Raw genomic sequence first — 10,678 nt, 5'->3', positions numbered from 1 at the left:
CACCTGTAGGACCACAGCCTGGACAGCTTGTTTTGTTGGTCTCGGGGAAAAGGAAACTCATTGTAACCTTCGGTGTAGATGTAACTTTCACGTCTCTGTGCCTCAGACTTCACTCAGCCATTCTTTGTACAGGTGTTATTCATTTTACTGTGTTGTTTTCTCTCTTAATGCATGTGAACAAACCAGGACTATGTGATATATATATAAATGCAAGTGTTATCTAGAAAACTATACGTCTAAACCAGGGGGGCCCAAACTTTTTGTCTCCGAGGCCGAAATGAAAAAGCGTCTGTGGGTCGTGGGTCAAACACGGCGATGTCAGCGTGAAACACATATAACTGCAAATAATAACAGTCACTTTATTTTCTTTTTTGGTACATTTGCATTTGATTCTATCTATGCAAATAACATGCTACAAAAGCCTAGTTTTAGTGGAACAAAATCAATTATTGTAGCAACATAGTGCAAAATGTAAACAACAGCACCTGCACCTGCAGCTCCTACAGTGACTTTACCTCATTCATTTCTTTAAGTCAAAGAAAATGCCACATTAGATCAATCTGAAAGTGTCAGCTCAGCATAAATTATTTTATAAATCATAGATGTCGACGACCTTTGCAATAAAATTCGGAAAAATGGCAAAGTTGATGCTACAACGTTCTATGACTGACAAATACCAAGACACCACAACAGTCTTTCCTTAACCTCTTAACTCCCGCCTGAACCGAGAGCATTTTCTCCAGTTCAGCTTTACCCAAATCCTGTAGGCCAGTGTGACACCTCAAGCTAATGTAATTTTTTGTCACATTTTTGTCATATTTTTGTCACATTGTCATGTTTTTGGTCAATTTTTTGTCTTTTTTGTCATTACTTCGTCACTTTTTGTTCACATTTCCATCATTGTTTTCGTCTCAGTTTTGTTGCTATTTTCTCAGCTTTTTTCCAGAAGCTTTTGGATTGGGGTAAAGTCAAACTGGAGAAAAAGTGCTCGGTTCAGGTGGGAGTTAAGGGGTTGCTCAAGGAGTGAAACAGCGCCCCCAATTTGTCTCTGGTGGCCAAAAAGTGTACTGCATCTATATTTGCCATTGAGAATGAATGGGAGAGAGTTAGCATTAACCACATGTAGTAGGTGACTCTCTGGCGGTCCAACCTAATTGTTCCGGCGGGCCAAATTTAGCCCGCGGGCCCCACTTTGGGCACCCCTGGTCTAAACCATGATTATGACGCTTTCAACGACAGTAGAGCCCAGCAAGTCGGCCTCATCTGAATGTGTGGACCTCAATTCATGACAAAGAAACGAGTCAGGCTCACGTCAAACACACTGGAACTCCACTGGGATTAGAGTCACTGAAAGTAACATCAGGCTCCACTGTTATGACCGAGGTGCATAAAAGCTGAAACATTCAAATGAGTTCAAGCTCTGTTTTCACTAAAATGTTTGTCATGGTGTTTGAAGTTGTGTAGAAATGACTCTGCAAAAAGCATGAGAGCAAGTAAGATATTAACTCATGGAGGTTTGTACTGCAGACCTGCTGCACCAACCACACAATAAAAACAAACAAACAGAGGATACAATCCAACAGATGTTGCTAAGTGGTAAACGGAATTAAAATTAATCTCAACCAGTCGACCGTGGCCACATGTGTCTGTAAAGTCAATACATTTCAATAAAGGATTTAACTGGCTTTTTTTCTGTGTTAAGATGGGCATAAGAGGAGCTAAAGAGGGGCAAACAGGGGAGAAGGAGGAGCTAAGGAGGGGAGAAGGAGGAGCTAAGGAGAATATATATATCCGCTCACCAGTAGCTTTGCAGTAGAAAACCATCAAAACCCTACTAAAGTTGTATACTTATCTAATAGGAAAACAAGATTGGAAAACTACCATCCAAATAGGAGTATCTTTAAAGTGCAAATCATGCAACGTGAACCCAAACACAAGGCCGATCATTCTTTCCCCCAAATAATCAGGACGCGTAGACTAGCACCTTGGAGAGCTCCTCTGGCCGTAAGGCCCCCAGCGTGTCTCCTGTGCAAACAAGACACACGCTGGAGGCCTTCAAACAGAGCACGGGTCGACAGAGCCTCAAACTGTGTCCTGAGTGACACTACTTTGGCCAATTTACAATCAAGTAATGTCAATATATTTGGAGAAGTTATGAAGTATTAGGGCAATTGGAACCAAGCCAAATCAGTGCCCATGTTTTAGAGGAGGCTGGAAGCCAACTGTAGTTTAAGAATTGGAAAAAAAATGTTGAAAAAATAGAATTTGAAAAAAGTTTTTTGTAGAAATACACAAGTTGAGGCCCCGACCACGTACCCTTTGATTTAGAAAAACAACTCTACACCAACTTAAGGTCAGGCGCAACTCCACTATTGTTAAATTTAGGTGAATAAACCCTCGTTGTGAAGATTAGGGTTAGGGTTAGGGTTAGGGTTAGGTTAGAAAATTATCTCGATGACCCTCCCTGGGTTAGGGTTAGGGTTAGGGTTAGGGTTAGGGTTAGGGTTAGGGTTAGGGTTAGGGTTAGGTGTTTGAAAAGGGACCCATCTCTGGTATGAGACCGGTTTTGCACGGGCCATTCCCCTGTCATGGTACCCCCTAGTCCCGGAGGCATTCCGGTCCGCCCTCCTTCGATATTGGACACGAGTCCAGCCGGACTCGGCCATTTTGGCACCTTTATTGGTGTGTTTATGGCCAAAATTCTGCCTGGCCAGGCGAGTACGATTTATGGTTTTATTAATTAATTTATTATGAATTTATGTATTTATTTAATAATGTATTTATTTAATAATGATGTATTTATTTATTTATATATTTATGAATAATGTATTATTTATTATTAAGGTATTATTTATTTAGAAGCAAAATGAAATAATATTTATGAAATGAAAAAACAAAAGAGGGAAAAACAAAATAGAAATGGCGTGCTTGTGCGCGACGTTTCGACTGAGATCAGTCTTCTTCAGGCTTCAGCACGCTCTAAAATATGGTGGGGTTAAAGGCAGCAGTCTTGCAGTCAGGTGTTGTGCACATGTGGAGAGTCTGTCGAGAAATGAGAGAGGAGTGCAGCTGCAGGGCCTTATATAGGCCGCATGCTCCGCCCTCTGGAAGACGCGGAGAGGGTATCAGACAGACAGATTAGTCAATTGTAGTCCTATAGTATCTGTAGTAGCTGTCACAGTAAACAAATGAACTATTTATGAACATGTTTTTTTTGTAAATGTATTGTTTTATTATTTTTTTATTTTTTTGTAGTTTTTAATTATTTTTTTTATTTTTTTATGTGATTTTATTAAATATTTAAGCAAAGTGAACTGATTCTGTCCTACATGGAATGCAATAAAATAATTCCACCGTACCGGCATACATAGAAGAGTTATTTCAATCAATGTTAAACAGATATAATGACATGAAGGAAAAGAAATATAATTTTAACAAAGTCATTGTCAGATGGGTGATTCCCATGTCCTATGTTCCGAATGTCTAGGTTGGATGTAAACACCTACAAGTTATGCATACACCCTGTGTTTTAAGGTTAGGCAAGAACCCTGTGTCCTTAGGGTTAGGGTTTGGGTTAGGCTTATGCATATACTCTGTGTCCTTAGGGTTAGGCAAGAACCCTGTGTCCTTAGGGTTAGGTTAGGGGTTAGGTTTGGGTTATGCATATACCCTGTGTCTTAAGTTTAGGCAAGAAGTCTGTGTCCTTAAGGTTAGTAAAAGAACTTGATAAAGGTTAGTTATTAAAGAAACGTTTGTTTAGTCCTTTAGGATGTCTCGTGACCAATTGTCTAATCCATTTGTTTTCTGCCTTCAAACGCTCTCTCTCTGTCCAGGTGGAAAGTGACTCCAGACCTGCAATGCGAACTGTGTGATTGCCAGGGAGAAGAAAATGTTTAACAAGAGGACTGTGGATTTCTTTTCGGTGTCGTATGTTGTACCTGTGTTGTGTGAACCTCACTCGCAGTGTGTTCCCAGTTTGACCTACATATTGTTTGCCACATTCAAAGCAAAAAATTAAGTATACACAATTAGCTGAATGTGGGGAAAACTGCTGCTCAAGTGGGAATATATGACCCGTGTGGTGACTTTTGACAAACTTAAGATGTACAAATGTGTCAATGAGAGAAGTAGGTTTTGTGAAGGTTTGAAGATTTGGTTTCAAGGTGGCTGACACCAACATTTGTTTAAGATTTAGATTCTTCTTAAAGGCTGAGATTACTGAATGAGTGGGTAATAGACCCTGCTGTGTTATATAAGAATTAAAGTTGTCCTTTAACCTCTTATTTAGTTTAAGTCCTGGAGTAGAGTAAGTTGTAATGAGAGGAATAATATTGCCCTCCCTCACTTTAGGTTTATTTTTATATGATTTGAAACATTGTCTCAGGAATGATCGACTATAGCCTCTGCCTCTAAGTGCTTTAAAAAGTATTTTAGTTGCATGATAAAATTCTGCCGACCTGGTACAAATGCGTGAAAATCTGGTAAGCTGCGACTTGACTAAACCTGCAAATGTACTTCGAGGATGGAAACTGGATTTATGCAACAATGCGTGTGTATCTGTAGCCTTAAAATACACTTTAATATCAACTTGATGTGACACTTCAAAAGCGGGCCCTTTGTAAACTGTGGTATCCAGAAAGTCCACTGAATCGTAACTCTTTGTGTGTTGAATTCGAATTGAAGGATCCAAAGTGTCCAATATTTGTAAAAATTGTTCAAACTCTGATTCCGAATCCACCCAAATTCCAAATATATCATCCAAATAGCGTAAATAATGAACAGGTTTCTTGGGGCACAGGGCCAGAGCTTTTGTTTCCCACTCTGCCATAAATATATTTGCATAAGCAGGAGCAAAACGCTTACCCATGGCTGTTCCTTTAATTTGCAGATAGTATTTCCCATCAAACTCAAAATCATTTTTTGTGAGATTAATACGTAACAGTTGTAAAAGTTCCTCATCAGGTCTGAATGGATCTGGGTATTTCTTAAAGATGTTTCTAACTGCTTTAATCCCAGCATCAATTGGAATATTGGTGTAAAGTGAAACAATATCGATGGTGAAAAACAAGCCTCTAGGAGGAACTTGTAGTGCTCTAACTGATTCAATAAAGTGCTTTGTGTCTTTAACATATGAGGGATGTCTGGTAGAAAGTGGTGTTAGATAGAATTCTATATACTCTGCTGTTGCATATGTATCACTGCCACAATCTGATACAATCGGTCTGCCCGGTGGAATCACATGAGGGACTGTCCATTTTTCTTTTTCTTTATGTATTTTTGGTAACATATAGAAGCGTCTGACTCTTGGCTCTGGAGGCCCTTTGAGGTAGCGTTTTTGTTTGGCTGTTATAAATTTCTTGTGATGTAAGGAGTCCAATATTGCGTGAACCTGTGGTATTGTTTCTGTGTGAATGGGTTGGTTTAAAGGCATATAATAGGTTGCATCTGCTAATTGCCTTTTGGCTTCATATACATATTGTGACCTGTCCATAATAACTACTGCATTCCCTTTATCTGCAGGTTTTATAACAATGCTTTTATTCTGTTTTAGATCTCTGAGATCCCGCAGGTCATCCCGCGACACATTTGGAACTTCCCTCATCCGAACAAAACCAGTTTTGAAAGATATCCTATCCTGTTTACGTAAGACTGCCAGCTCTGGGGGCAGTTTATCGGGGGGCGGTCTCCAAACCGAAGGTGGCCGAAATCTGCATGATAACATGTTTCTATTCATTTGTCTTTGACTGTTTTTGAAAAATAATGCCAGCTCTATTCTCCTATGATAGTTTTGGATATCATATTCAAACTGAATCTTTTGATCCTTGTGTAGTTGATAGGTCGGAATAAAAGTTAAGCCTTTTTCTAATAGTTTCAATTGTGTTAGTGAGGGACTAAATCCCGTACACAAAACCACAACATTGTTGGCTTCTAAACCCTCAACGCCCCTCTCTCTTATGTTTGAGGGGGTGGGAAATTTAACTCTTCCGCCCAGTGTTTAAGCATGTTCTGGGCTGTACCCCTTGTCCAATGAATGTCATCTGCTCTGGTCTCAAAAAGCTCATAAGAAAGAAGAGTCAAGTGTGCCATGTTACAGCAGATATGATTGTTTAGCGCGGTCAGATTGGCTTGGTCTGTTTGAGGAAGGTTCCTAGAATAGTTAATCAGTGGTATGTAAACACTAGCTTCTGGAAACTGTCTTTTGGCTTCTCTCACTGCAGTCTGAAGCTGTTTGATTGATGTGCCCCTAGGATCCTGATTCCTGGAATTAATGCCAAAAGACAGCACAATCTTGCGGACATCTCCCTGCTTGAGGGCCGTATTCATTAAGTGGGCGGCATTCAAGAAAGTTGCACCTGGATAGCTGTCAATCTGTAAGTCTCCATACTCATGGGAAATTATTCTGCCAACATTTGAATCTCCTATTATCAGATTAGGTTTGGTGACATGTAAAGCCCAATCACGTTTCTTTCTGTTTGTGTGTATGTGCTTTGTGACATTGAAGGATCTGCCATGGGTTGCTGGTATTGCTGCAGAATCGTCCTCCCCTGGAAAGAGACCAGTCATCAATTCATCATCTGTTGGAGAATTGAACATCACATCCCATTCATCCTCCTGCTGCTGTTCCCTCTCCGCCGCTGCAGGCGGGGGGCCTTGAGGCGCTTGTTCTACCGCTGGAGGAGAAGCAGTGGCAAATGTCTGCTGTGAAGAAGAGGAGGAAGATGAGGGACCATGTATCCCATCATCAAAGGACTCCTCTCTTACAACATTTGGATTGTTATTTTTCCTAAAGCGAACCTGTCTTTGATCCAAAGCTGCATGTTGTGGAGGAATTTCAATAATGTCAACCGCCTCTGTGGTCCTGCTTGGACCTGGGAGCACCCCTGTTTGGGACTGTGAGTGCGGGTGTACATCAGTCACCAGTGCAGCATTGTCTGAAGCAATCGGGGAGGGGAGAGAGTCCTGACTTTGTAACTCATGTATGTCCCCCTGTATGGGTGTACTTGTCCCCACATTCTCCCGTGGCGCTTGAGGTCTGACTTCAACCCTACATGTTTGCGTGCCAGATGTTCGAGTGACAGGAGAGGCAGGGGAAGGAGCAGGTATAGCCGTCCTAACCTGACGAGGAACTAATATTGGTCCCGCGTTTGGGCCTGTCTGTGGTCCATGCACCTGTGCGCGGACCTGAACTTCAGCTCTCTCATTGCGCTCTGCCTCCTGAAAACAATCTGCAATAAGGTTTCTGGCCTGATTCAGAGTAGCATTAGTCACTTTTGGTAAATTGCGTTTCACCCAGCGTTCTGCAACTGCCAGCGCTTCTGGCCAGTCTATGTAGGATTGCCTTTCCATTTGATATTGAAGATCTTTCAGAACTGTCTGGTAATGTTCCTCTAAGGCCTGTTTAGTAACATAGCCCCAGTTTTTGGCATTTCCCATGAGAATGTGTAGAATATCATCCTGAGCCAGAGCTGGCTTGATGCTCTGAGCTAGCTCTTTCACTTTCCTGTCAATCATGTTGTTGCCTGATCCATTGTTTTCATCCATCAAGTTATTCAGATGATGTTGCACTTTGATGGAATGGTGCATTAAGCGAATGGCCCTTGCTAAAGCTGGGTCTGCCGCTCTACGGATAAGACCATCTTCACCGCGTGAATTACTGCGGGCACGAAAACCTCTGGACCAGGCTCGTTTCCGAGAGGGATCCCTGAAACGAGGCCTAGAATCCCGGACCACGTCCGCGTAGGATCGTGTTCTGGACTGATGACGGCGAGTACTTCTGACATAGGGAGGCGCTGGCGGATCAGGTGTTTGAAAAGGGACCCATCTCTGGTATGAGACCGGTTTTGCACGGGCCATTCCCCTGTCATGGTACCCCCTAGTCCCGGAGGCATTCCGGTCCGCCCTCCTTCGATATTGGACACGAGTCCAGCCGGACTCGGCCATTTTGGCACCTTTATTGGTGTGTTTATGGCCAAAATTCTGCCTGGCCAGGCGAGTACGATTTATGGTTTTATTAATTAATTTATTATGAATTTATGTATTTATTTAATAATGTATTTATTTAATAATGATGTATTTATTTATTTATATATTTATGAATAATGTATTATTTATTATTAAGGTATTATTTATTTAGAAGCAAAATGAAATAATATTTATGAAATGAAAAAACAAAAGAGGGAAAAACAAAATAGAAATGGCGTGCTTGTGCGCGACGTTTCGACTGAGATCAGTCTTCTTCAGGCTTCAGCACGCTCTAAAATATGGTGGGGTTAAAGGCAGCAGTCTTGCAGTCAGGTGTTGTGCACATGTGGAGAGTCTGTCGAGAAATGAGAGAGGAGTGCAGCTGCAGGGCCTTATATAGGCCGCATGCTCCGCCCTCTGGAAGACGCGGAGAGGGTATCAGACAGACAGATTAGTCAATTGTAGTCCTATAGTATCTGTAGTAGCTGTCACAGTAAACAAATGAACTATTTATGAACATGTTTTTTTTGTAAATGTATTGTTTTATTATTTTTTTATTTTTTTGTAGTTTTTAATTATTTTTTTTATTTTTTTATGTGATTTTATTAAATATTTAAGCAAAGTGAACTGATTCTGTCCTACATGGAATGCAATAAAATAATTCCACCGTACCGGCATACATAGAAGAGTTATTTCAATCAATGTTAAACAGATATAATGACATGAAGGAAAAGAAATATAATTTTAACAAAGTCATTGTCAGATGGGTGATTCCCATGTCCTATGTTCCGAATGTCTAGGTTGGATGTAAACACCTACAAGTTATGCATACACCCTGTGTTTTAAGGTTAGGCAAGAACCCTGTGTCCTTAGGGTTAGGGTTTGGGTTAGGCTTATGCATATACTCTGTGTCCTTAGGGTTAGGCAAGAACCCTGTGTCCTTAGGGTTAGGTTAGGGGTTAGGTTTGGGTTATGCATATACCCTGTGTCTTAAGTTTAGGCAAGAAGTCTGTGTCCTTAAGGTTAGTAAAAGAACTTGATAAAGGTTAGTTATTAAAGAAGGGTTAGGGTTAGGGTTAGGGTTAGGGTTAGGGTTAGGGTTAGGGTTAGGGTTAGGGTTAGGGTTAGGGTTAGGGTTAGGGTTAGGGTTAGGGTTAGGGTTAGGGTTAGGGTTAGGGTTAGGGTTAGGGTTAGGGTTAGGGTTAGGGTTAGGGTTAGGGTTAGGGTTAGGGTTAGGGTTAGGGTTAGGGTTAGGGTTAGGGTTAGGGTTAGGGTTAGGGTTAGGGTTAGGGTTAGGGTTAGGGTTAGGGTTAGGGTTAGGGTTAGGGTTAGGGTTAGGGTTAGGGTTAGGGTTAGGGTTAGGGTTAGGGTTAGGGTTAGGGTTAGGGTTAGGGTTAGGGTTAGGGTTAGGGTTAGGGTTAGGGTTAGGGTTAGGGTTAGGGTTAGGGTTAGGGTTAGGGTTAGGGTTAGGGTTAGGGTTAGGGTTAGGGTTAGGGTTAGGGTTAGGGTTAGGGTTAGGGTTAGGGTTAGGGTTAGGGTTAGGGTTAGGGTTAGGGTTAGGGTTAGGGTTAGGGTTAGGGTTAGGGTTAGGGTTAGGGTTAGGGTTAGGGTTAGGGTTAGGGTTAGGGTTAGGGTTAGGGTTAGGGTTAGGGTTAGGGTTAGGGTTAGGGTTAGGGTTAGGGTTAGGGTTAGGGTTAGGGTTAGGGTTAGGGTTAGGGTTAGGGTTAGGGTTAGGGTTAGGGTTAGGGTTAGGGTTAGGGTTAGGGTTAGGGTTAGGGTTAGGGTTAGGGTTAGGGTTAGGGTTAGGGTTAGGGTTAGGGTTAGGGTTAGGGTTAGGGTTAGGGTTAGGGTTAGGGTTAGGGTTAGGGTTAGGGTTAGGGTTAGGGTTAGGGTTAGGGTTAGGGTTAGGGTTAGGGTTAGGGTTAGGGTTAGGGTTAGGGTTAGGGTTAGGGTTAGGGTTAGGGTTAGGGTTAGGGTTAGGGTTAGGGTTAGGGTTAGGGTTAGGGTTAGGGTTAGGGTTAGGGTTAGGGTTAGGGTTAGGGTTAGGGTTAGGGTTAGGGTTAGGGTTAGGGTTAGGGTTAGGGTTAGGGTTAGGGTTAGGGTTAGGGTTAGGGTTAGGGTTAGGGTTAGGGTTAGGGTTAGGGTTAGGGTTAGGGTTAGGGTTAGGGTTAGGGTTAGGGTTAGGGTTAGGGTTAGGGTTAGGGTTAGGGTTAGGGTTAGGGTTAGGGTTAGGGTTAGGGTTAGGGTTAGGGTTAGGGTTAGGGTTAGGGTTAGGGTTAGGGTTAGGGTTAGGGTTAGGGTTAGGGTTAGGGTTAGGGTTAGGGTTAGGGTTAGGGTTAGGGTTAGGGTTAGGGTTAGGGTTAGGGTTAGGGTTAGGGTTAGGGTTAGGGTTAGGGTTAGGGTTAGGGTTAGGGTTAGGGTTAGGGTTAGGGTTAGGGTTAGGGTTAGGGTTAGGGTTAGGGTTAGGGTTAGGGTTAGGGTTAGGGTTAGGGTTAGGGTTAGGGTTAGGGTTAGGGTTAGGGTTAGGGTTAGGGTTAGGGTTAGGGTTAGGGTTAGGGTTAGGGTTAGGGTTAGGGTTAGGGTTAGGGTTAGGGTTAGGGTTAGGGTTAGGGTTAGGGTTAGGGTTAGGGTTAGGGTTAGGGTTAGGGTTAGGGTTAGGGTTAGGGTTAGGGTTAGGGTTAGGGTTAGGGTTAGGGTTAGGGTTAGGGTTAGGGTT

This window comes from Gobius niger, assembly GCF_951799975.1.
Source record: "Gobius niger genome assembly, contig: SCAFFOLD_128, whole genome shotgun sequence".
NCBI lineage: Eukaryota > Metazoa > Chordata > Actinopteri > Gobiiformes > Gobiidae > Gobius > Gobius niger.
This window is presented reverse-complemented; position numbering follows the sequence as displayed.